This window comes from Ranitomeya variabilis, chromosome 2 (assembly GCF_051348905.1).
Source record: "Ranitomeya variabilis isolate aRanVar5 chromosome 2, aRanVar5.hap1, whole genome shotgun sequence".
Taxonomy (NCBI): Eukaryota; Metazoa; Chordata; class Amphibia; order Anura; family Dendrobatidae; genus Ranitomeya; species Ranitomeya variabilis.
In genome coordinates, this window is record NC_135233.1 from 432,827,509 (window position 1) to 432,855,396 (window position 27,888).

Genomic DNA, 27,888 nt, shown 5'->3' on the forward strand with positions numbered 1-27,888 from the left:
CAGGATTACACGGGACCTAGCCGGTGCGAACGGATCCCATCTGAAGTAGAACCTGTAGGTGCATTAACCCTCACGAGGCGTCGGGAGCCTCATGCCTCATGAGGGGAGAATCAGAAATATCTATCCATATTGTAAGGAGAAAAAGAAAAACATGGAAAAGTATCACAGGTTCACCCAGCCTTATGGAGGCAACATCCATTTCATGGCCTTAAAGGGATTGTTCAGTCCTACGTAAATAAAACATAAGGGGATTGTCTGGTTAAAGAAACTCATATTCAAATAGATAATTAAAAAATAAAATTATCTACTGGCTAACACGGTACAAAGATATTTATCTTTTCTGTAAAAAATAATCGTCATTTTTTTAAATAAATCAATAATACTTGTGAAAATATGAAACTTTCTAACATATTTTATTAAAGACATTTGTTTTCTTCTCCTGGACTGATGTTTCCTTCTCAAAAATCTTAATTTAGGGGTAAAATGTGTCTTCTGTGAATACAGAGTTTCCCATTACTGAGATAGGAGATGACGATTGGTGCCCATAAAGTTCTATGGAGAGATGTAACTGGTGAATGTCTGTTTCTGCCTCCAGCTTCTCCCCTCTCCTCTCCATAGACTTTTAAAAGCAACAACTGTCACCTCCTATCTCAGTGATGTGAAAATCTGTCTTCACATAGACATTTTACCCATGAATTGAGAATAAATGATCAGTCCAGGAAAAGAAAGAAGTGGATTTTTCTGATAAGATATATTACAATGTTGCTTACTTTCACGTGCACTATTGATTTATTAAATAAAAATGACAACGTCGGTTATTCGTCTCTCTGGAGGACCCGTCCTGTCCAGATTTAAATAAACAGCCAATTGAATTTTCATAGGCACTGTGTAATGCTTAATTTCACCTGTGGTGGCGCTGCAGGGAAATATGCCAGGGTTTTTATTTTACAGAGTGCCAGACTGGACTGGCAGAGGCCCACCATTAGTATTGATTCTTTGGGCCCTCTGCTCAGCTACATGCAAACATATCCTGACCCTAGTGCACACATTTATTTTTGCTTCTATGAAATATTAATTTGGCTAGCTTGTTTAATGACTGATTAGATTATACCTTTTTCTGTGCAATAGTATTACTCATTAGCTTTCCTTCACAGGGGCGGCCTACCGGAGGATTCTCCGGTTCACCTGTGGGCCAGTCCAAGCCTTTGATCATCGGCGTCACATTGATCGAACCTCCACTGAATGCAAATTATAGCAATATACAATGAAAGGGGTTCTCCAGTCTAAAGGTAAGTTCAGCTGTGCATAGCCAAGAGGCAAAATATAATCATGCAAGCTCACCCATGGACTTCCCTTACTAATTTCACCCTTCCATTCCAATGGTGGAGGCCATGCCGGGAGCAGTGATATCGGTGACCACCAGTGAGCGCAGCAGTCAGGTCACTAGTAGCCATCTGACCATCGTAGTGGGAATCAGCAATAGGGTGGGGTGCGGGGGGGGGGTGAGAATTTTATTGTTTATTTTTTTAAGGAGTTGTTCTCTTGTGTGCTTTTTGGGAAAACACCACTCCCCTGCCTCCATGGTTGCTGCAGCTCAGTGCACTCCTGAATGATTGACAGTTCAGCTCAGCGGGATTTTTGCATCATCGGCCCAAACTGTGCACTTGGGGTAAATGAGTCTGATCGCATCAAGCCAGCAAACTTCAGAGCAGCAGTTGCAAGCTCCATGGTAAACAGCTTGTAAGTGCTGCGCTCTTTCCCTAGACGACCGTCCACCTCTGATAGACTGCAGCAGTGGTCCTTAACCCAGGCAATAAGCAGTAAACTATAGAATTGAAAAAATTTTCTTAGAATATGTGCGGAACTGTTTTGCATTTACGTAAGAAATATTGACCCATAAGAGCAAATTTATTAATATTTCTCCAATTAATACCAACAGCTTCCAACAGGGGGCGCATTTATTACCCACAATATTAATATTACCCACAATATTAATAATGCACTGCAAGGTTTCCTTATAGTAATAGGTCTTAGTTGACGCCATTTTTGCAGACATGAAGTATCAGTCCTGTCCCCATCATCACCTGTCTTTACAATGTATAAGCTTTGAGCACAGTTTTATCTCTTTAATACTCGGGCCCAAGAAGAATGTAATAAAACTGGATGGGAAGTGGAAGGTTTACAATATTAAATCAATTTTCCCTCCCGAATATAAATTATAGGTAAAGACGATGGCTTGGAAAATTGATAAAAATAAAATCCCTTAAGACTTCTGTTTCATGTTTCTTCCTCGTCATCCTAAATCTTAGTTTTAGGAAGTAAATATATTTCACGCGGGAGAAGAGGTGAGATTGTCAGCAGAGAAGACACAAATTGCTTTTTATATTGACCAACGGTAGTAACAGTTTTTATTATCTGTCAAATTAGAAGGGTTTAACGACCTCTGAGCCTCGTTATACAATCTTCAAATAGAATTCACCTAAATAAAGTCATTTTCTACATACACTACATTAATGATCGTTTATTGAGTTACATCCTGCATTATACTCCAGAGCTGCGCTCACTATTCTGCTGGTGCTCTCACTATTCTGCTGGTGCAGTCACTGTGTACATACATTACATTACTGATCCCGAGTTACATCCTGCATTATACCCCAGAGCTGCACTCACTATTCTGCTGGTGCAGTCACTGTGTACATACATTACATTACTGATCCCGAGTTACATCCTGTATTATACCCCAGAGCTGCACTCCCTATTCTGCTGGTACAGTCACTGTGTACATACATTACATTACTGATCCTGAGGTACATCCTATATTATACCCCAGAGCTGCACTCCCTATTCTGCTGGTACAGTCACTGTGTACATACATTACATTACTGATCCTGAGTTACATCCTGTATTATACCCCAGAGCTGCACTCACTATTCTGCTGGTGCAGTCACTGTGTACATACATTACATTACTGATCCTGAGTTACATCCTGTATTATACTCCAGAGCTGCACTCACTATTCTGCTGGTGCAGTCACTGTGTACATACATTACATTACTGATCCTGAGTTACATCCTATATTATACCCCAGAGCTGCACTCCCTATTCTGCTGGTACAGTCACTGTGTACATACATTACATTACTGATCCTGAGTTACATCCTGTATTATACCCCAGAGCTGCACTCACTATTCTGCTGGTGCAGTCACTGTGTACATACATTACTGATCCTGAGTTACATCCTGTATTATACCCCAGAGCTGCACTCACTATTCTGCTGGTGCAGTCACTGTGTACATACATTACATTACTGATCCTGAGTTACATCCTATATTATACTCCAGAGCTGCACTCACTATTCTGCTGGTGCAGTCACTGTGTACATACATTACATTACTGATCCCGAGTTACATCCTGTATTATACCCCAGAGCTGCACTCACTATTCTGCTGGTGCAGTCACTGTGTACATACATTACATTGCTGATCCTGAGTTACACCCTTTATTATATCCCAGAGCTGCACTCACTATTCTGCTGGTGCAGTCACTGTATACATACATTACATTACTGATCCTGAGTTACATACTGTATTATACCCCAGAGCTGCACTCACTATTCTGCTGGTGCAGTCACTGTGTACATACATTACATTACTGATCCTGATTTACATCCTGTATTATACTCCAGAGCTGCACTCGCTATTCTGCTGGTGCAGTCACTGTGTACATACATTACATTACATTACTGATCCTGAGTTACATACTGTATTATACCCCAGAGCTGCACTCACTATTCTGCTGGTGCAGTCACTGTGTACATACATTACATTACTGATCCTGATTTACATCCTGTATTATACTCCAGAGCTGCACTCGCTATTCTGCTGGTGCAGTCACTGTGTATGCAGCGCCCCAGAGTCCTGGTTGCTGCAGTAATGTAATTCTTCCACCAGGGGGAGTGATATTACGTCTGATGGTACTAAAGGAGTTCATCTTTCCAGGTATCACAAAACAGACACCACACTTCAAACTCCAGACCACCAGGGGGAGCCATGCTCCGATCTAGTAGGGCACTCCTCACAGAAGGGTAAAACTGGTGGGCTGGATAGAAAGTTAGAGAGAAGCTGACTGGGCTTTGCCCAGGCAACACCTGTCAGGCAGACAAGGGGGAAAGGAGGAACATCTGAGCTGCAGACAGAGGGTCCCTCTCAGGGGTGAGATCCTGGCAGAGGCCTAGCACGAGACAGAAAGACACGGAGCTGCTCCTGCCCCACGTGCGGCAGCATCCTAAGGAAGGAAAAGAAAGGAATTGTGTTGCTGGGAGTGAGAAACGAAGTCACAGCACAAGGAGACAACACCAGGAGGAGTTCTGTCCTGTAAGAGGCTGCCTCCTTCTGAGGCGCGTAGCCGGTGGCCGGAACACCGAGGGAGTAATTGACTCTACGCTTTACTTCAAAGACCGGCAGGACAGTCAATTCCAAGTTGGCTGCCCGACCTTAAAACCTAAGAAGACACAGTGACAAATTGTGGGGGTCGGGGCGTCTCTAGGGTCCCTATAAACAAGCCTCAGGCCATCAGTCATACGGGTATGTCCTATCCATACCATCTGGGGGACAGAGAGGAAGAGATAACATCTAGAACATCTACGAAGGTTGTGAGGACTATCCCGTGGTGCTCAGCAGGGAAGTACTACAACACACAGGAGCTAGTAGGAAGGCTACTGATTTCCACCTGGATAAGAGATCTCTGGATTTGCCTTCGGTCCGGCCGGACTCTGCCTGCCCTGTGAATGGTACTCTGGACTGTGGATGCTGAAGTCTTCAGTAAAAGGTAAAGAGACTGCAACCTTTGTGTCCTCGTTATTCACTGCGCCTTACATCGTCCACCATCACCACCTACACATCTGGGAAGCCCTGGGGACATACTTCACCTGTGGGAAGGTATACCATCTAGCTGCCATAACATCACCCCAGCGGACCCCTAAGCAGCGTCGGTCACCCTGACCGAGTACCACAGGTGGCGTCACAAACACTAGACAAACTTCACCTTTAATTGGACGCCCCTCAAAAGGGCCACGAACCGGGTCAGGCCACCGTGACATCCCCCGAACCGAAGGACCCGGTACCGAGTACCCCACTGCCCTTAACATGGGGGCGATCCATGTACATACATTACATTACGGATCCTGAGTTACATCCTGTATTATACCCCTGAGTTGCACTCACTATTCTGCTGGTGCAGTCACTGTGTACATACATTACATTACTGATCCTGAGTTACCTCCTGTATTATACCCCAGAGCTGCACTCACTATTCTCCTGGTGCAGTCACTGTGTACATACATTACATTACTGATCCTGAGTTACCTCCTGTAGTATACCCCAGAGCTGCACTCACTATTCTCCTGATGCAGTCACTGTGTACATACATTACTGATCCTGAGTTACATCCTGTATTATACTCCAGAGCTGCACTCACTATTCTGCTGGTGCAGTCACTGTGTACATACATTATATTACTGATCCAGAGTTACATCCTGTATTATACTCCAGAGCTGCACTCACTATTCTGCTGGTGCAGTCACTGTGTACATACATTACATTACTGATCCTGAGTTACATCCTGTATTATACTCCAGAGCTGCGCTCACTATTCTGCTGGTGCAGTCACTGTGTACATACATTACATTACTGATCCTGAGTTACATCCTGTATTATACCCCAGAGCTGCACTCACTATTCTGCTGGTGCAGTCACTGTGTACATACATTACATTACTGATCCTGAGTTACATCCTGTATTATACTCCAGAGCTGCACTCACTATTCTGCTGGTGCAGTCACTGTGTACATACATTACATTACGGATCCTGAGTTACATCCTGTATTATACCCCTGAGTTGCACTCACTATTCTGCTGGTGCAGTCACTGTGTACATACATTACATTACTGATCCTGAGTTACCTCCTGTATTATACCCCAGAGCTGCACTCACTATTCTCCTGGTGCAGTCACTGTGTACATACATTACTGATCCTGAGTTACATCCTGTATTATACTCCAGAGCTGCACTCACTATTCTGCTGGTGCAGTCACTGTGTACATACATTATATTACTGATCCAGAGTTACATCCTGTATTATACTCCGGAGCTGCACTCACTATTCTGCTGGTGCAGTCACTGTGTACATACATTACATTACTGATCCTGAGTTACATCCTGTATTATACTCCAGAGCTGCGCTCACTATTCTGCTGGTGCAGTCACTGTGTACATACATTACATTACTGATCCTGAGTTACATCCTGTATTATACCCCAGAGCTGCACTCACTATTCTGCTGGTGCAGTCACTGTGTACATACATTACATTACTGATCCTGAGTTACATCCTGTATTATACTCCAGAGCTGCACTCACTATTCTGCTGGTGCAGTCACTGTGTACATACATTACATTACTGATCCGGAGTTACATCCTGTATTATACCCCAGAGCTGCACTCACTATTCTGCTGGTGCAGTCACTGTGTACATTCATTACATTACTGATCCTGGGTTACATCCTGTATTATACCCCAGAGCTGCACTCACTATTCTGCTGGTGCAGTCACTGTGTACATACATTACATTACTGATCCAGAGTTACATCCTGTATTATACCCCAGAGCTGCACTCACTATTCTGCTGGTGCAGTCACTGTGTACATTCATTACATTACTGATCCTGCGTTACATCCTGTATTATACCCCAGAGCTGCACTCACTATTCTGCTGGTGCAGTCACTGTGTGTACATACATTACTGATCCTGAGTTACCTCCTGTATTATACCCCAGAGCTGCACTCACTATTCTCCTGGTGCAGTCACTGTGTACATACATTACTGATCCTGAGTTACATCCTGTATTATACTCCAGAGCTGCACTCACTATTCTGCTGGTGCAGTCACTGTGTACATACATTATATTACTGATCCAGAGTTACATCCTGTATTATACTCCAGAGCTGCACTCACTATTCTGCTGGTGCAGTCACTGTGTACATACATTACATTACTGATCCTGAGTTACATCCTGTATTATACTCCAGAGCTGCGCTCACTATTCTGCTGGTGCAGTCACTGTGTACATACATTACATTACTGATCCTGAGTTACATCCTGTATTATACCCCAGAGCTGCACTCACTATTCTGCTGGTGCAGTCACTGTGTACATACATTACATTACTGATCCTGAGTTACATCCTGTATTATACCCCAGAGCTGCACTCACTATTCTGCTGGTGCAGTCACTGTGTACATACATTACATTACTGATCCTGAGTTACATCCTGTATTATACTCCAGAGTTGCACTCACTATTCTCCTGGTGCAGTCACTGTGTACATACATTACTGATCCTGAGTTACATCCTGTATTATACTCCAGAGCTGCACTCACTATTCTGCTGGTGCAGTCACTGTGTACATACATTATATTACTGATCCAGAGTTACATCCTGTATTATACTCCAGAGCTGCACTCACTATTCTGCTGGTGCAGTCACTGTGTACATACATTACATTACTGATCCTGAGTTACATCCTGTATTATACTCCAGAGCTGCGCTCACTATTCTGCTGGTGCAGTCACTGTGTACATACATTACATTACTGATCCTGAGTTACATCCTGTATTATACCCCAGAGCTGCACTCACTATTCTGCTGGTGCAGTCACTGTGTACATACATTACATTACTGATCCTGAGTTACATCCTGTATTATACCCCAGAGCTGCACTCACTATTCTGCTGGTGCAGTCACTGTGTACATACATTACATTACTGATCCTGAGTTACATCCTGTATTATACACCAGAGCTGCACTCACTATTCTGCTGGTGCAGTCACTGTGTACATACATTACATTACTGATCCTGAGTTACATCCTGTATTATACTCCAGAGCTGCACCCACTATTCTGCTGGTGCAGTCACTGTGCACATACATTACATTACTGATCCTGTACTGATCCTGAGTTACATCCTGTATTATACCCCAGAGCTGCACTCACTATTCTGCTGGTGCAGTACCTGGGTGTAGGATTGCGGGGGCAGGAGTTGAGCCTACATGTGTTCTTCTTGCTGGGGACACTGTAACATTAGACTGTGAGCGGTGAATGTGAAATGTTTCTATTCCAGTAATTCTCCACATCCGCAGATGTCATCCTATCCTGGGCTGTTATGTAGAAACGTCCCTCAGAGCCCGATAATAACTTGCGCTGGATGACATGTCACCGTCTCTCCTCGCTCAGCCCCTGACAGCTGATGAGAGGGATGGAGATTTATGAGGATTTATGTCTCAGGGCCGAGACCTTGGAAAGAGCATGAGGTCAAGCTCTGCACATTGAAACAACAGACTGAAGAAGCCATCAGTGCTGTCATTAAAGGCCGCGCAATGATGAACGAGCGCATGGAAGAGGAAAGTGATGAAGGCCTCGGTGGTGGCTGTCATCTGTGGTCTTTCTGCAGAAAACATCCTGCAATCTGGTATTTGCAGCTGCAGCATAACACGAGTGGCCGATTTGGTGTCATAATGGACATTACTGCAATTATTCACCCCAAACTTCTCCTTCAGAATTATTTCTAATGTGTTAAATTTGACTGGGGTATTCCATCCTAATCAGGTTGACACCACCACCAACCACCATAATAGGGGATTTGTGTGTGCATTTGCGACCTGCAGAACCATTGACCTTTTTCTGCCTGACCTCTTCTGGCCAGGGGAGAATGGAGGACAGAAACCTCTTGCTTTGGCAATCGGGGGAGGTCCAGTGGTGTAATCCCCTCCAATCTAACAATCTTCATTTGTCCAATGAAGAGGTGACAACTTGTTTAGGCTTGCAGGTTTATTCCCTGAAGAGTAAAGGTACCTTCACACGAAACAACTTTGTAACGATATCGCTAGCGATCCGTGACGTTGCAGCGTCCTCGCTAGCGATATCGTTTGGTTTGACATGCAGCAGCGATCAGGATCCTGCTGTGATGTCGCTGGTCGCTGAATAAAGTCCAGAACTTTATTTGGTCGTCCGATCGCCGTGTATCGTTGTGTTTGAAAGCAAAAGCAACGATACCAGCGATGTTTTACACTGGTAACCAGGGTAAACATCGGGTTACCAAGCGCAGGGCCGCGCTTAGTAACCCGATGTTTACCCTGGTTACCAGCGTAAAAGTAAAAAAAACAAACAGTACATACTCACCTGCGCGTCCCCCAGCGTCTGCTTCCTGACACTTACTGAGCGCCGGCCCTAAAGTGAAAGTGAAAGCACAGCGGTGACGTCACCGCTCTGCTGTTAGGGCCGGAGCTCAGTCAGTGTCAGGAAGCGGATGCTGGGGGACGCGCAGGTGAGTATGTGCTGTTTGTTTTTTTTACTTTTACGCTGGTAACCAGGGTAAACATCGGGTTACTAAGCGCGGCCCTGCGCTTAGCAACCCGATGTTTACCCTGGTTACCCGGGGACCTCGGCATCGTTGGTCGCTGGAGAGCGGTCTGTGTGACAGCTCCCCAGCGATCAAACAGCGACGCTGCAGCGATCGGCATCGTTGTCGCTATCGCTGCAGCGTCGCTTCGTGTGAAGGTACCTTAAAGCTGACCATACACTTTAGGTCTATTCCTTCTGACCAAATTACATGCACACTCGATTTGGCTGAGCATGCATGCATTCTGAATCAGAAGTGGGGAATAAACTGCTTCCAGACTCCTCATGATTTCCTCGAAAACCCAACAGCCTGATCCTTTTCCCTCCTGACACTTGCTTTTGTCAGATTCCATCACACATGAGATGGTCGGTGGGCTGCCCCTGCACAAATTAGTGCATGTGGTGGCCATTATTCTAATTGTGTGGCCACCACTTAATGTGGCCTTGATAATATTGGTGCCTTATCTTGCACAAGAGCCTTTGGACACCTCTAGCACCAGGGTCCCCTATAACTGTGGCCATGACATACCATGGAGGTCCCTGCTATGTTCCTGTTGGCCATCCGTCATCCTGCATGGATCGATCCCTGTCCATTCGCCAAAATAAACTTACATCATCCCTCATGATTGGGTTTCTCCAACTAGAAATTCTGATGTCATGTGGTTCTGGAGGAGTGAAAGGTGATCACTTGGTCTCGTGCCCGTGTATCTTCAGGATTTCTCTCTTGCCCAAGATGACCAGGCGTGGAGAAACCCAACTACATGTTGGGCGCTACATTTATCGAAGCCCAGAATATTGTGCATACATTCAATTACAATTAATAAATCCGTGCACAATACTCGTGGCATTGTAAAATGGGCATCGGTATGAAATCGAGGAACACTTACGAATCGAGGCTACGAAGTCTTGGCTCGCACCTAGTTTGGTATTGTCTGTGGTGACATGAGGATGCAAAACCTGGACGATAAAGGAACAAGACAGAAGAGTCAACACCAAAGAAATGTGGAGCTGGAGAAGGAGGTTATCAATACCATGGATGGCAAGAAGAACACACAAATCAATTTTGGAACAAATCAAGCCAGACATGTCACTGGAAGCCAAAATCATCAAGCTTCGACTTGTCTTCTGTGAACACATCATATGAAGCGATCAATCACTGGAGAAGGACATCATGGTCAGAAGAATAGAAGGAACAAGGCGAAGAAGAAGACCAGCAACTTGATGGCTGGAAACTATCAAGATAATGGGGGAGAAGACCCTGGTGGACCTATCTAGGCTGCACAAGATCGATCTTCCTACAGAGCGATCATTTATCAAGAGGAAGACCAGCAACCAATGGTTGGAAACTATCAAGATAAAGGTGGAGAAGACCCTGGTGGATCTATCTAGGTTGCACAAGATCCATCTTCCTGCAGAGCGTTCATCCATCAAGAGATCGAGCCAAAAGCTGTTAACTAATAATAAACTGGCCAGTATGGAGGGACGTCTCTCCTTGTTCAAAGTCTGATCAGGTGGGATACCATCCCTGGAGGTAGAGTATAGCCCCTTCTGTACATCATGGTTATGGTGCATTTATCATAAGGCAAGACAAGGAGATCAGAACGTCACTTTGTAACCCTAAAATGGAATCACTAAAAACAGCAGTAAAAAACAAGAAAAACAAAAAACAAGCACTTTCGCTGCTCCATTGACTGAAAAAGTTGCAAAAGTTACCCCAATTTTTTTTTTTTGATCAGTGTTTTTTTTTTTAAGCCACCAATATAATAAGTGATCATGCTCCTCTGCGGAATCACACCGCCAGCTCGTTTCTATTGAACAATTTTTTTTTTTTTATTTCACTTTGAATTTTTTCCACTTTTTTTTTCAATACATTATATGATAAAGTTATCAACGTCGTACAAAACTCATCCCACAAAGAACACAGAAATATAAAGTTAAGGTTCTTGGAAGAAGAGAGCAAAAGCACAAAAATGAAAATTGGCCACATCCTTAAAGGGATAGGCTCCTGTCTCTTCTCTCCGCACCAGACATTGGATACTTTTTGCATTGTTCCCTCTGCACTGCTGTGAGATCCCACTAGAGGAGGATGGAGGAGCAGCAGCGGCCACCCAGCTCCTAAATGTTACATAATAGGAAGAATCCTGAAATGTCATGAAGTTTTATAAAGAATTATCAAGGTGGACAGACAAAGAAGAAGCAGAACATTATAACTCAGCCAAAGAGGTGGACCTCTCATAGAAAACTTGTGCTATGTCAGAAGTATTGATCCGTGGGGGTTCGGGTGTGGAACGAAAGGGCGGAAGCGTTTAGCTACGAGACGTGTCACCCCTCTTTCAACCCCAAAATTAAAAAGTGACAACTCTCAGAATGTCGATTAAAAACAATTTTATTTTTTGAAAGTAATTTTATTGTTCTTTTTTAGTCTCCAAGGGACTAATTAAAAAATGTATAAAAAAGACAAAAGTATAAAAAAAAAACAAATATAAAAGTTTCAATCACCGCTTTTTACACAGACATAATTAGTGAAATCTAAAAAAAAATAATAATTGTCATACATGTTATTGCTTCATGTGTAACTGTCCAAACTAATAAAAATATAAAAATATTTATCCCATTCCATGAATTCCAAAATGGAAAAAATCTAAATGGCAAAATAATTTTTGGGGTATTCTTCATCTCCCTCCCCCCGAAAATGGAATAAAAAAGCAAGAAAGCTCAAAATCAGAAAAAATAAAACCGAAGAAATTAAAAAATGACTGCATCTCCAAGGAGTTAAAGGGGTATTTCCATCTCTAAGATCCTATCTCAATATGTAGTAGGTGTAATAATAATAATATTAGCAAATACCTCCAATTAGAAATGTAATATAGTTCTCCTGATTAGCTACGTTGCTTACGTCTTGTGCAGGGTATTGCAGTAGCTTAGATATCCATGGTTACGACCACTCATATAGACACAGTTATTTGCTAGTCATCGTAACCATGGATATCTAAGCTCCTGCAATGACCTGTACATGAGGTAAGCTATATAGCTAATCAGGGGAACTATACTACATCTCAAATTGGACGTATTTGCAAATATTATTATTATTACACCTCCAACATATTGGGATAGGATCTTGGAGATGGGAATAGCCCATTAATGAAAGTATATCAATTTTTGCAGTTTCCCTTTAAGAGTGACAATGCCAGACACTACAGGGGTAGTGCATTGCACCAGGTTGTCACCTGACTCCTGCTGCACCGGATCCTAGGCAAACATATGTGCATGGAAATAAGAATTTCCTATTAGGTAATTACAGTGGGAAATTTTATATATATACCGTATATATTTTTTTACATGGAGTATCCCTTTAAGTAATCCTGTTTATATATGGCACTTCTTCTTATAATTACTTGGTATTCTCGAGAAGCACAGATCTCCCATCTCCCGCTAATCTTCTTCGGGTCTCAGGCTCTTATTTTTCTTGTTGCAAACGCATTTCACCATAATCTCTTATACAAATAGCAATCTAATATATCTCAAGGAGGTATGAAAATCATAATTCAATCTTCTCCGGGTCATGACTTGACATCCAGGATTTTTATGACTGTATATGTGATAATCATGCACTTGGGCCCTTTTGAGGGTTGAAAAAAAAAAATTCAATTTCACAGATTAAGGTAAAACGTAGTTACAAAAGCGGGAGACATTTTAAAATCAAACACCACCCTCCTTCCTATTCGAGACCAAAACAGACCGATCAGTCAGACTTTTATTCTACACGGTGACAGATTATTCTTGGAAGATCTTAAGGATTCTTTAAATGTTTTTTTTTTTTTTAATGGGAGATAAAGAGGACCTGTCGCCAATTTAAAAATCTTCAGTTTTTGTTCTGATTTTATTCCCTCTGCTCCACTTAGAATTCTTCTTTTTTTTTTTTAATCCTTCACACAGTTCCAGAGATAGAGGATTTTTTATTTAGTGCTATTTTTATGGTGTTTACTAAGGGGGTGTGGCTCACAGGGTAATTATGCAGAGCAGCCTAAACACACGCCCTAGAGGATCCTATGGTAAAGAACATAAATATTAGCACTAAATATGAAGGCCCATTTATTGGAACCGTATGTTGGATTTAAAAAAAAACATAAAGGAGATTTCTAAGGGGAGCAGTGGTAATAAAATAAGAGAAAAAAATGGCCACTTTTGGCATGGTGAAAGGTCCTTTTTGAAAGGGTGTATAATTTAGAAATTCCCCAATTAAGGGAATTATGAGTTATTAGGGGGTGTGGGGTATCCTCTATTTAGGATCCTCACCTCTTGACCAGACTGGAGAGCGGTTACTAATTCATCCCTCTTTTTTGAGGACCTTCCCTGTCCTACATTACGCAGACAACTAAAAAGGAGTGGCCAGTTACAGACATTTTGCCAGACTTCAAAAGTCTGGAAGCGGTTAATGAAAAATGTAATTCTCTTCTCCACTCTCATCTGCCCTTCCCTTATCTGTGCTACCACCGCAGTTCCTGAGAAACGGAAATTGTGTAATACCCCATTTCTCCTGTGGGAGTGCTGCAGAGATGCGGAATACTTACTGTCAGGGTTTCTCATAGATTGCAGCTGATCATTACACTACACTATAAAGACACTTAGTGTCAATGGTCCTTATCAAATACAAATTGTCCAAATCAGAGCACCCCTTAAAGGTTATGTCCATAGTCACATTGATAGCCTATACTTGGGTCTTTAAGGAGTTTTTTCCTGACTCCCACCATAAAAATACATACTCCAAGGCCAAGAGTAAGTACATTGTTTTAGATACAGAATATTTCAATGCCTTTCTTTAGATAAAAAAAAAAATCAGAAATATTTCAAATTTCACACTGGATGCTACAGTGTAGAGCACAGACTGACAATAACTTTGCTGTATAGACTAAGACATGATGAGCGGAGTCATCACATTATTATTAACAGGCAGGAGAATTAATGACAGCTTTATTCTACTGCTAGTGACCTCGATAAGACAGGATAATAACACAATACACACATCTAAGGCTGCTTTCACACTAGCGACGGTACTGGCCCGTCGCAGTGCGTTGGGCCGACGTACCGATGCATGCTGTGAAATAAATGCCCGACGTGGGCAGCGGAAGCAGTCTTACGACGCTTCCGCTGCCCCATTGCAAGGTCCGGGGAGGAGGGGGCGGAGTTTCTGCTGCGCAAGCGCGGTCGAAAATGGCGGACTTGACGCACAAAAAAAGGTTACATGTAACTTTTTTGTGGCGGCGGTCCGCCAAAACACGACGCAACCGTCGCATGACGGTTGCGACGTGTGGCAATACGTCGCAATGCGTCGGTAATGTAAGTCTATGGGGAAAAAACACATCCTGCAGACAGCTTTGCACGATGCGTTTTTTCTCCTGAACGACGCATTTCGACGTATTGCAAACGACACTAGTGTGAAAGTAGTCTTAGGCTCAGAACGCAGCTCTCTTGATATTAATGGCTGTCCCACACGTCCAGATAATTCCGGTACCGGAAAAAATCGGTACCGGAGTTATCCGTGTCCGTGAGCTCACGTAGGCCATACGTGCGGCACACGTGTGCCGCCCGTGTGCCGAGTGGGTACCACACGGAGCGTGTTGTACCCACGCGTGTGGTACACTGCATCGTGCTGAAGCCGCGATTCATATCTTCTGTGCAGCAGCGTTTGCTGCATAGAAGATATGAATAATAGTGTTTAAAAGAAAGATCTATGTGTCCCCCGCCCTCCCACCCCCTGTGCGCCCCCCCCCCCCCCCGCTGTTCTGAAAATACTCACCCGCTCCCTCGTTGGCTGTCGCTGCTTCCTGGTCTGGCCCCATCTTCTCCTGTATGCGGTCACGTGAGGCTGCTCATTTACAGTCATGAATAGGCGGCTCCACCCCTATGAGAGGTGGAGCCACATATTCATGACTCTAATCGGCGGCCCCACGTGACCGCATACAGTAGAAGGGGCGGCCAGCACAGGACACTGCGAGGGAGGCGGGTGAGTATTTTCAGAACAGCGGGGGGGGCGCACAGGGGGTGGGAGGGCGGCGGACAGATAGATCTTTCTTTTAAACACTATTATTCATATTTTCTCTGCAGCAAACGCTGCTGCAGGGAACATATGAATCGCGGATTCAGCACCAGTGGGGGGGACAGCGCTTACTGTAGCGCTGTCCCCTGCACGGCACACAGACTGCAAACGGAGACCGTCCGTGTGTGGTCCGTGTTTTACACGGACCCATTGACTTTAATGGGTCCGTGTAATACGTGCGCTCCCACGAACACTGACATGTCTCCGTGTTTGGCACACGGAGACACGGTCCGCAAAAAATCAATGACATCTGCACAGATGCATTGATTTTTATGGGTCTACGTGTGTCAGTGTCTCCGGTACGTGAGGAAACTGTCACCTCACGTACCGGAGCCACTGACGTGTGAAACCGGCCTAAAGGGAAGGGCTGACTCAATCACTTTCTGGAAACTAATTATTCAATCACATTTCTGAGACTCCCATTCACTGCACAAGTCTGACTATAGTGAGAGGTTCTCAGAGGTTGGACTTTCACTGATCAAGTAGATCCCACCTATCCTGCGGTAGCACAAATACCTCTTCACCGTCTACATTCTTTAGATCTCTCTTTGATTAAAAAAAATCCAGAAATATTCAAAATTTCACACTGGATACTAGAGCGCACAATATAGACCGACCATAGTTGTGCTGTATAGACTAGGACACAATAAGCAGAGTCATCTCAATATCATTACACTAATGAAAACTTTATTGTGCTTCTGTAAGTATAGACAAGACAACATTATGTCTATTATACAGATGTAGAATACATAGTAAAGATCAGTCTATCCACCATATGGATCATCTGCCATGGACTGATGAGACCTGTAGTTCTCCATGGGGTTACTATAATTATCACTAGCCTTACAGAAATGTATCAAGCACCTGAAGACGTGTCTGTCTATGATTTGTGTGAAGTTTTATCCTCACCTGACCTTCAATACAGAAAGCAGTCACCCACCGCAACCCTTCCCCGCCGCAGGCTCCAGCCAGTCAATGGCTTTCCGTCTGTTCATTTTTTGATAGGTTTTTTTTTGCAGGCTGATTAGTGTCTAAATCCCATATCCCATCCTCCAGCCCTGCAATATTGTCTATGTCAGACAGCTTTATCCGTTTGGCAGAACATCAGTGATTTCTGCACAGTAAAGTACCATGTCACTGGCTCCATGTAACCAGCGCTGTAATTAAGGCCAGACCCAAGTCTGCAGAGACCCCGGAGAAAACATTGCACAGAGGATTTCTCACCCTCTCACCTGTTTTTGAAAAATAGAAACAAAGAAACATTCAGTACAATTCTAGAGCCAGATTACTACAAGGTTCTGAACAGAAGCACAATCACAACAATAACTATAAAAAGCATACCAAAAATCGAAAAACTATCATAACGCCATACGATTCCCCAATAATACTGACGCACAATGCCTCTATCATACCGCCATATGATTCCCAGATAATACTGATGTACAATGCCTCTATCATACCGCCATATGATTCCCAGATAATACTGATGTACAATGCCTCTATCATACGACCATATGATTCCCAGATAATACTGATGTACAATGCCTCCATCATACCGCCATATGATTCCCAGATAATACTGACGTACAATGCCTCAATCATACGGCCATATGATTCCCAGATAATACTGATGTACAATGCCTCTGTCATACCGCCATATGATTCCCAGATAATACTGACGTACAATGCATCTATCATACCGCCATATGATTCCCAGATAATACTGATGTACAATGCCTCTATCATACCGCCATATGATTCCCAGATAATACTGACGCACAATGCATCTATCATACGACCATATGATTCTCAGATAATACTGATGTACAATGCCTCTATCATACCGCGATATACGATTACCAGATAATTCAGATGTACAATGCCACCATCATACTACCATATAATTCCAAGATAATACTGACATACAATGCCTCTATCATACAATCATATGGTTCCCAGATAATACAGATGTTCAATGCCTCTATCATGCCGCCATATGATTTCCAGATAATATTGACATACAATGCCTATCATATGACCATATGATTCCAAGATAATACTGACACACAATGCCTCTATCATACTGCCATATGATTCCCAAATAAAACTGGCAGTATAATGCACCACATGATGCTCAAATAGTACCACCATGCAATGTATCTGTATTGCCGCCAGATGATGCCCAAATAATGCCAAACAATGCCTCTATCGTATTATACAATAAAGTGATGTCCAAATAATGACAACTGTACCACCAGTAATACCTTCATAATACCACTGTGTGATGTCCAATTATTGCTGCCATATTGTGTCTTAACATTATGACCATATGGTGCCCAAATAATGCTGCCATACAATGTCTCTAATACTACCATATGATGTCCAAATAATTCCGCCATACAATGCTTGTATACCACCATCATACATGATGTGTTACCCCGACACATCAGACTCTCGCCTACCGTGGAAACCTTCAAAATGAACCTGAAGACCTACCTCTTCCGACAAGCCTATAACCTGCAGTAACCACCGATAGACCAAACCGCTGCATGACCAGCTCTACCCTCGCCTACTGTATCCTCACCCATCCCTTGCAGATTGTGAGCCCTCGCGGGCAGGGTCCTCTCTCCTCCTGTACCAGTCATGACTTGTGATTATTGCACTTGTTTTTTATTATGTATACCCCTCCTCACATGTAAAGCGCCATGGAATAAATGGCGCTATAATAATAAATAATAATAATAATACTGCCATATAATATCTCTATAAAACCATAACATGATGTTCAAATAATGCTGCCAAATAGTGCCTCTATTATACCACTATATGAAGCTGAATAATACCATGATACAGCACATCTATTATTTACTTCCTTTACTCACTTATACAGCGCCACAGTGCTTTACAGACATTATGTCAAAACATGATGTTCAAATAGTACCGTCATGTGATGTCTTTATAAAACCACTATATACAGTTGTGTGGAAAGTGTTTGCCCCCTTCCTGATTTCCTCTTCTTTTGCATGGTTGTCACACTTAAATGTTTCCAATCACCAAACAAATGTAAATGTTAGACAAAGATAACACAAGTAAGCACAAAATGCAGTTTATAAATGAACGTCTTTATTATTAAGGGAAAAAGACATCCAAACCTAAACAGTCCTGCGTGAAAAAGTGATTGTCCCCTAAACCTGATAACTGGTTGGGCCGCCCTTAACAGCAACAACTACAATCAAGCGTTTGCGATAACTGGCAATGAGTCTTTTACAAAGCTCTAGAGTAACTTTGGCCGCTCATCTTTACAGAATTGTTGTAATTCACTGACATTGGAGGTTTCCTAGCATGAACCACCTTTTTAAGGTCATGCCACAGCATCTCATTCGGGTTAAGGTCAGGACTTTGACTAGGCCACTCCAAAGTCTTAATTTTGTTTTTCTTAAGCCATTCAGAGGTGGACTTGCTGGTGTGTCTTGGATCATTGTCCTGCTGCATAACCCAAGTGTGGGTCAGCTTGAGATCACGAACACATTCTCCTTCAGGTTTTTTGGTAGACAGCAGAATTCATGGTTCCATTTACCACTGCAAGTCTTCCAGGTCCTGAAGCAGAAAAACAGCCCAAGACCATCACACTACCACCACTATATTTTACTGTTGGTATGATGTTCCTTTTCTGAAATGCTGTGTTACGTCTACGCCAGATGTAATGGGACATACACCTTCCAAAAAGTTCAACTTTTGTCTTGTCACTCCACAGAGAATCCTCCCAAAAGTCTTGGGGATTATCAAGATGTTTTCTGCCAAAACTGAAACGAGCCTTTATGTCTTATTACTCAGCAGTGGTTTTCATCTTGGAACTCTGCCATGCAGGCCACTTTTTGCACAGTCTCTTTCTTATGGTGGAGTTATGAAAACGAACCTTAACTGAGGTAAGTGAGGCCTGCAGTTCTTTGGATATTGTTGTGGGGTCTTTTGTGACCTCTTAGATGAGTCCTCACTATGCTCTTGTGGTAATTTTGGTCTGCCGGACACTTCTGGGAAGGTTCCCACTGTTCCATGTTTTCATCATTTATGGATAATGGCTTTCACAGTGGTTTGTTGAAGTCCCAAAGCTTTAGAAATGGCTTTATAACCTTTTCCAGACTGATAGATCTCAATTACTTTGTTTCTCATTTGTTCCAGAATTCCATTGAATCGCAGCATGATGTCTAGCTTTTGAGGATCCTTTGGTCTACTTCACTTGGTCAGACAGGTTCTATGTAAGTGATTTCTTGATTGAAAACAGGTGCCACAGTAGTCAGCCTGGGTGTGGCTAGGGAATTTGAACTTAGTTTCCCAAAGATGAGATAAACCACAGTTAATTTATGGGTTTTTTAGGGGGGCAATCACTTGTTCACACAGGGCCCTGTAGGTTTGGATTTCTTTTTCCCTTAATAATAAAGACCTTAATTTAAAAACTGTACTTTGAGTTTAGTTGTGTTATCTTTTTCTAATATATACATTACATTTGTTGCATTTGTCCAATTAATGTTGCTATATTGTGCCTCAATATTACTGCCATACGATGCCCAAATAAAACTGCCGTAAGGTGCCCCTTCAAAAACACTATATGACACTCAAATAATACAGCAATACAATGCCTCTATAATACCACCATATGGTGCTCAAATAATACTGACATACAATATCTCTATAATACCACCTGGTGATGTTCAATTAATATTGCCATATTCTCCTTTAATACTATTATCATATGATGCCCAAATAATACGGTGCCTTAAAAAATATGAACATATGATGCCCAAATAATACTGCAATACAATGCCTCCTTAATACCATGATATGATGCTGTACAATGCCTCTAAAATGCCATCAAATGATACCTAAACAATACTAGCATACAATGCCTGCATAATTGCATAATGTCACCATATGATGTCCACACAATACCGCCTATGATACCTTATTAATACTACTATATGGTGCTCAGATAAATAAATCATACAGTAACTAATCAAATATAGTGTTCAGACAAATCTCCGTCTGATTTATTACAATGTTTCAGCATGACGTTCACGAGGATATTCGAGCTTTTGCTCCTTTTTTTCTTCTTCACAATTGGTGTCCTACACTCAATGGGGCAGTTTTCAGGGGCGCAGAGGTTGCGGTCACACGTGGTCCTTGTTGCCAAAAGGCGCCTCTACCACATGAAAAACACAGTGATATTCTAAATGGATGAATGCTTCAATTTACATAAAGCAATCAGGAAAAGGAAACATATAGAAACAATGTTCTAAGGACATTACACAATAATTCAATACACAGGGTCATGTGCCCCCGCCATCGCGTCATCGTATAATATCCTACCGTATCTGAAAATAAAGCTTTACTGCGGTTTTCAAAATGTTCTGACTCCCGGGGGAAAGGTGAAACTTACAGTAACTAAGTTTAGAAACCCAATTTGCAGTCATCAAATTCCAATTTAATGCAAGAGCAAGACAATTAATTTCTGAGGGACTTCAGTGTCAGAGGTGGCGGCGCGGTCGTTGGTGGTGTTCAGACAGTCGTTCTCGGTCAGTATCTCATTACCGCAGACCCTGATCTGTCTCTGTGGGGGATGCACCGTCCCCTCAGACACGATCATATGCAGGCAGCACCAAGTTGGGCAGTGTGCTCAAATTTTACAGCTAAGCCGTTGTAAACAGACCATTTTTTTGGGGGGAGGGGGGGTCAGTATACATTTTCTTAAAGAGGCAGCCTGCTTTCATTAATTAATTCTGCATATTAGGCCCAGGATTGTCCAGAAATAAAAAAAAAATGCCTCTCCAATGGCACCTACTGGAAGCTATATAGAAAAATGTTCTTCTTACTAGAGAAGACCTACTTTGCCCACATTTTCCCAGGGAGCAATGACTATAGCATTTCCATTCACTTGTATGAGAGAGAAAAATGGGCGCGCAAGCATGCTGCAATTTTCAGAAATGCCATGCAAATGATAGAGAGTTCTGTGTGATTGGGTGGATTTTTGACAGAATCAATCTCCTTCTCCCTCTGGCAGCTGAAAATACAGTCCATTCATTCTTATAATCCCTGTAGTAGGAGTCTTCTCAGCTATACTGCCGTGCTAGTGCTAATGCTCTGCTCATTCCTTGAGAAGCAGACAGAATGATACTCTAGTCTATCACTCTGCAGAGACCTGACTGTAGGGAGAGGGACTGAGCATGTGCGTCCACCGGCACTCAGCCCAATATAATAGATGCACATTGCTATACACTCTGAGCGCCAGAAAGCACCCTGCCATGCAAGTAAATGTCAGATCTCTTTGCTGTGTACAATATATGGGATCAGGGCGGACATGATGTTATAAGAAGAGAGGACATTGACATTTTAAAGGGATCTGTCACTTGCCATAAATTTGCTATTTTTTTACCTTCTGTAATTGGAGCTGTTCTCCTAAATCTGCTGCTGTTTTTCTTTTTTTCCTGTGAATCTCCAGTCCTGAGATATGGCCCCCTCTTCCCTGTACTGTATATAAATGTCAATTTTTTTAGACTACCAGGAGATATAAAGATCCGCCCACACAAGAGTTAAGGACTACGCCCTATTGGCTAAAAGAATAGCTCTATATACAGAGAAGAAGAGGCCGTATTTTGGGAACCAAGAGGAACAGGAACGAAGGAAAAACATCACCGGATTCAGGAAAACTGTGGGAGGCGTCTGATTGGCTCAAAATGTATTCTACAGCCATACTACGGCCCCAAACATCCAGCCAATGTCATTAAGGAGGAGGAATCCTGGAGACCATGATCTCACATCATCCAGTCTGTCTGGGCTCACATGAAGAGACAGAAGGATTAGCACATGCCTCATACACAGAAGATCTGGGTCAGTTCTCCAAAATGTTTGGAACAACCTCCTGATGAGACCTCCATTACCTGTGTACAAGTGATGAGAAGAAGTGATGGAGGCAAAGGGCGGTCACTAGATACTAATGATGGAGGCAACGAGCGGTCACCAGATACTGTTGATGAAGACGATGGGCGATCACCAGATACTGATGGATGTATTGAGGGGTGGTTAACAGATACTGATCATGGCAGTGACGGGCAGTCACCAGATACTGATGATGGAGGTGACGGGTGGTTATCAAATACTGATGATGGATGCAATGGACGGTCACCAGATACTGATGATGGATGTGATGGGTGGTCACCAGATACTGATGATGGAGGAGGCGGGCGGTCACCAGATACTGATGATGGAGGCTACGGGCGATCACCAGATACTGATGATGGAGGTGATGTGCGGTCACCAGATACTGATGATGGAGGCTACGGGCAGTCACCAGATACTGATGATGGAGGTGATGTGCGGTCACCAGATACTGATGATGGAGGCTGCGGGCAGTCACCAGATACTGATGATGGAGGCTACGGGCGATCACCAGATACTGATGATGGAGGTTACGGGCGATCACCAGATACTGATGATGGAGGTTACGGGCAGTCACCATATACTGATGATGGAGGCGACGGGCGATCACCAGATTCTGGTGATGAATTTAGATTTATGTTTTGTTAATTCGCTTTGCATTTGTTAATAATATAAACTATTAGTGCAGCGCCCCAGAGTCCTGGTCGTTGCAGTAACATCGCTCTGCCGCTGAGGGGAGTGATGGTACGTCTGATGGCACTAAAGGAGTTCACCTGACCAGGTATCACAGTCACACACTACACTTCACACTCTGGCCACCAGGGGGAGCAAAAGGTTCTATGTATTAGGCCACTCCTCACAATCTGGTAAATAGGTCGGATAGGAAGTTAGAGAGAAGCTGACTGGGTTTTGCCCAGGTAACATCCAGTGAGAGGAGAGCGTTACTTGGGAAGACTCAGGGAGGTCCCTGTCAGGGGTGGGATCCTGGCAGAGGCCTAGCACAGGACAGATCGTTACGGAGCTGCGCCTGCACCTCATTGCGGCAGCATCCTAAGAAAGGACAAGAAGCAAAGTATATTGTGGAGAAGTGAGAAATGAGATCACAGCACAAAGGAGATAGAACCAGTAGGAGTCGTGCCCCGAGATCGGCAACATCCTACTGAGGCGCGTAGCCGGCGGCCGGAACGCCGAGGAAGTAATAGACTCTACGCATTACTGTGAACTACGGCAGGGCAATTAACTCTAGGTTGGCTGTCTCACCTTTACACCTAATGAAGACAACGGAGGCAATTGTGGGAGAGGGGCGTCTCTAGGGTCCCTATAAAATAACTCCAGGCCTACCCCGTCATACGGGTGCGTCCTATCCAAACCATCTGGGGGACGGAGAGAGAAAGAACAGAAACATACACGACAGTTGTGAGGACTATCCCGTGGTGCTCAGCAGGGAGATACTACAACACACAGGCGCTAGTAGGAAGGCTACTGATTTCCACCTGCAAAGGGAACTCTGGATGTGCCTTCGGACCGGCCGGTCTCAGCCAGCCCTGTTAGCAGTGCTCTGGATTGCGGATGCCGAAGCCTTCAGTAAAAAGGTAAAGAGACTGCAATCCTGTGTCCTCGTCATTTACTGCGACCTACACCATCACCATCTATTCATCAAGGGAAGCCCTGGGGGACATACCTCACCTGTGGGAAGTTACACCATCTAGCTGCCATTCCATCACCCCAGCGGACCCCTAGCAGCGTCGGTCACCCTGACCGAACACCACAGGTGGCGTCACGAACACTTGACAACCTTTCACCTACACCTTTAATTGGGCGCCCCTTAGCAGGGCCACGGACCGGGTCGGGCCGCCGTGACATCCCCAGAACCGAGACAGAAGGACCCGGTACCGAGTATCCCGCTGCCCTGCGTTTGGGAGCCGCTCCATTAACACTTCTCTCTTTGGAATCATTTTTACTTTGCAGCATTTTTTCTGACACCTGCATAAAACTTTAAACAATATATACGGTAAATATATACGGTATATATTTAGGTATATGTACAAAATATACATTAGACAACTGTGAAGCCTGAAAACAGGATAATTGGCCACCATTTTATATATGAAAAAAAATGATATTGTTAAATTCTTATCTTTTCTAATCATTAAGAAGAAGGAAAACTCACAAAGGCCACAGACAGATTTGTCAACAGCGAGTGTAAAGGAGTACACATAATACGGATAGAAATCCGGTCAGATTGGCGCTCTCTATATATAGCCGTACAGCGGGCGTCTCGCTGTACACAGAGCTCATTAGCGTCATCCATTATTTCTCCCAGATCTGTCCGCTGTCTGGGTAAACGAGCACCTACAACCATTTACTCGCCACTTGTAGACTTGGGAGCAAATGTCATTTTGACAGACGAATAGATGAATTGTCGAAAAGAGAAAAAAAAAATCTAATTAGGCCCCGGGCGCCCTCCTTGCAAAAGACGCACTACACCTCATAAGATACCTGCTTCTATTCATCTCTTCGGAATCAGACTAACGAGCCGTGATTTTATAAGAGGCCCGCGGTTTGCCGCTGCGTTATAATGATTGCAGCACGCTACCTGCTGACTGTTTTCAGACTCTATTGTAGGATGGAGCTACAAAATGATTTCTGAGCCCATACTCCCGAAGCCTCATGAGTGAAAGGTTGCCAGCATTGCTTGACTATGAAGCGTTGTCATGTTTTTTTATCCATGATCTTAAAGGGTATGCATATTTTCGCAAACCCTTTACAGAAGCCCCTCAAGTAACAATGGACTCCAGGTACAACATTTTGAAGATACAATACTTTTAAGGTGAAAAATTGAGCAAATATTAACATTGAAAAATCTCTTACTGTAATTGTGTATGCAGCTCTCATGCGATCCAATGTGTCTCCATGGTTACAGACGAACCCTGAGCATAGTCCGATGCAATGGTAAGCGATAACACAAGGCTGTAGGATCCGACTACAGATATGGATTGTTTGTAGTCTATTCATTAGTCATGTATACCTGTTCTTTCACACAAAATCTGCAGACAATCATAGCCATGCTGTCCTTCTCCCCAAAAACAAGGTAAAACTGCTTTTGCCTATATAACAGTCTAATATATTCTGGAATTGTCCCTATTCTTGTGCTCTCTAATTGATTATACACCAATTTTCACTGAGTAGTTTCTCTTCACCAGCATTCAGCCAGCATTATAAGTGCTGGAACTTTCTGTTCCTCACTTCCCAGGATACATTGTATCAGGTATTGTTGAACTAAAAGCTTGCCTCTCTTTTCTGTCTGTATATAGTTTAACAGACAGGAGAACCTGAGCAGACAGACAAAGATTTGTCCTTGCTTACTCTAAAGAGACAAAGTACTGCCCTTGCTTACTCTAAAAGTACAAAGACCCGCTCTTGCTTACTCAAACGAGAAAAAAAAGACTTATGGTCACGCTATAGAGACAAAGACCCGCCCTTGCTTACTCCAAAGAGAAAAAAAAAGACCCATGCGTACTCTATAGAGTCAAAGACCCACCCTTGCTTACTTTAAAGAGAAAAACACCCAACCTTGGCTACTCTAAAAAGACAAAGACCCGCCCTTGCTTACCCTAAAGAGACCTACCCTTGCTTACTCTAAGGTGACAAAGACCCGCCCTTGCTTACTATAAAAAGACAAAGAACTACCCTTGATTGCTCTAAAGAGACAAAGACCTGCCTTAGCTGACTCTAAAGAGAAAAAAGACCCTTGCTTACTCTATAGAGACAAAGACTTGCCCATGCTTACTTTTTTGTTTAATCAGATGGATTTTTATTAACGAAATTCAAACAAAGAAACAGAGTCCAGACATTACAATGTCCAACAAGGTCACATATTTTCAATTACAGCGCATCCCTTCCCCGCTTATAGAAACATGAGCAACGAATACTCAGAAGTACAACCTCCTTTCGGGATCATTGTTTCCCCACCTACGGTGTCCACAATGCAGTGAACGTTTTTTTTCTTTTGGCATAAATACCTTTTTCCATATTTACAATAAAGTCTGATAGTCTAAAAAAATTATTGTATCGTCGTCGGTTCTTCATTTATCCAATGCCTAGCTATTAATTTACGTGCAATGTATAACAACCTAGCTATCGTCAATTTGAACTGGTTTTGAATCTGAACCTTCTCCACATAACCTAAAATAACCTAAAATATAAACCACAGACCCGCCCTTGCCTACTCTAAAAAGACAAAGAATCGCCATTGCTTACTGTAAGGAGACAGAGACCTACTGTTGCTTACTCTAAAAAGACAAAGACTGGCCCTTGCTTACTAGAAAGATATAAAGACCCTCCCTTGCTTATTCTAAGGAGACAAAGACCCACCCTTGCTTACTCTAAAAAGACAAAGACCTTCCCTTGCTTACGCTCAACATACAAAGACCCACCCTTACTCATTATAACAGCACAAAAACCCACCCTTGCTTACCCTCAAGAGACAAAGACCCTCCACTGCTTATCCTCAAGAGACAAAGACCCGCCATTGCTTACTCTAAAGATACAAGACCCATCTTTACTCACTGTAGAGACAGAGACCCGTCGTCATTTCCTGTTATCCACCTTGGCATCTCTGCAGTGGGCAGCAAGATACAGAGAAAGGAGACACATATTGGCTAGCACTCAGCACTCAGGCGGGATTATTGGGGAGGGGCAATCAACATAATTTTGAAGCCTACTAGCCCTATTATAACACAGACCCTGGAAACTTCTCAAAGATGAGTGCCTTATAACTGATGTCAAATGGTGCGAGCGATGAGCTATGGACAACACCTCTGATTGTTTCCTTCGCTTACATCCACAAGTTGCCGGGGGGAGGATTCCTGTAGATGCTATCCTCTCGTATTGCTCAGCCATGACTTTTCTCCGCTGGGTTTCTCAGCACAGTTTAAGCATTAATAAGATGTAATGTTTAGAGTTCAATCCTTACAAGAATATCTGTTTTCTCTTACTCTCCATCTTTACATTGCGCCTGGGGCAGAGCAGATTCTACGGAGGAGTTTAATAATCCGTCCCGCGTATAAGCACTTTTATTGATCGCGATATAGATCCCCTCCACAGCCGCTTTCTTATCAAGCGTAAGGAAAGCGATTTTATGAATAAAAATGACTTTTGGCTTAATGTTCTGCTGCCAAGGAACTGGAAGCGGCTATATTTTACATAATAGCTATTAAGTAACATTGTTTTGTTGTTTATTCTTCTTCAGCAAACTACTACTCCTATCTTCCTGTTACCCAATGATGTCACTGGTTATCCAATCAATCTGAAGCGATGGCCGGGGGACCACCACGGTGCAGGAAGACTACTGTACACAAGATGAGGTGCAAACAACAGAGGGTAGATTTATTGGGAGACAAGGAAAGA

At 43.2% G+C, this 27,888-nt stretch overlaps 1 long non-coding RNA gene across 1 annotated transcript; it reads left to right on the forward strand.

Moving 5' to 3' along the window:
- Nucleotides 1–731: 731 nt before the first annotated feature.
- LOC143809553 (uncharacterized) lies at nt 732–27,888 on the forward strand. The gene is made up of 4 exons (XR_013222332.1): nt 732–1,289; nt 19,304–19,475; nt 19,729–19,805; nt 27,731–27,888. It is a non-coding gene; the product is annotated as an uncharacterized LOC143809553 (long non-coding RNA).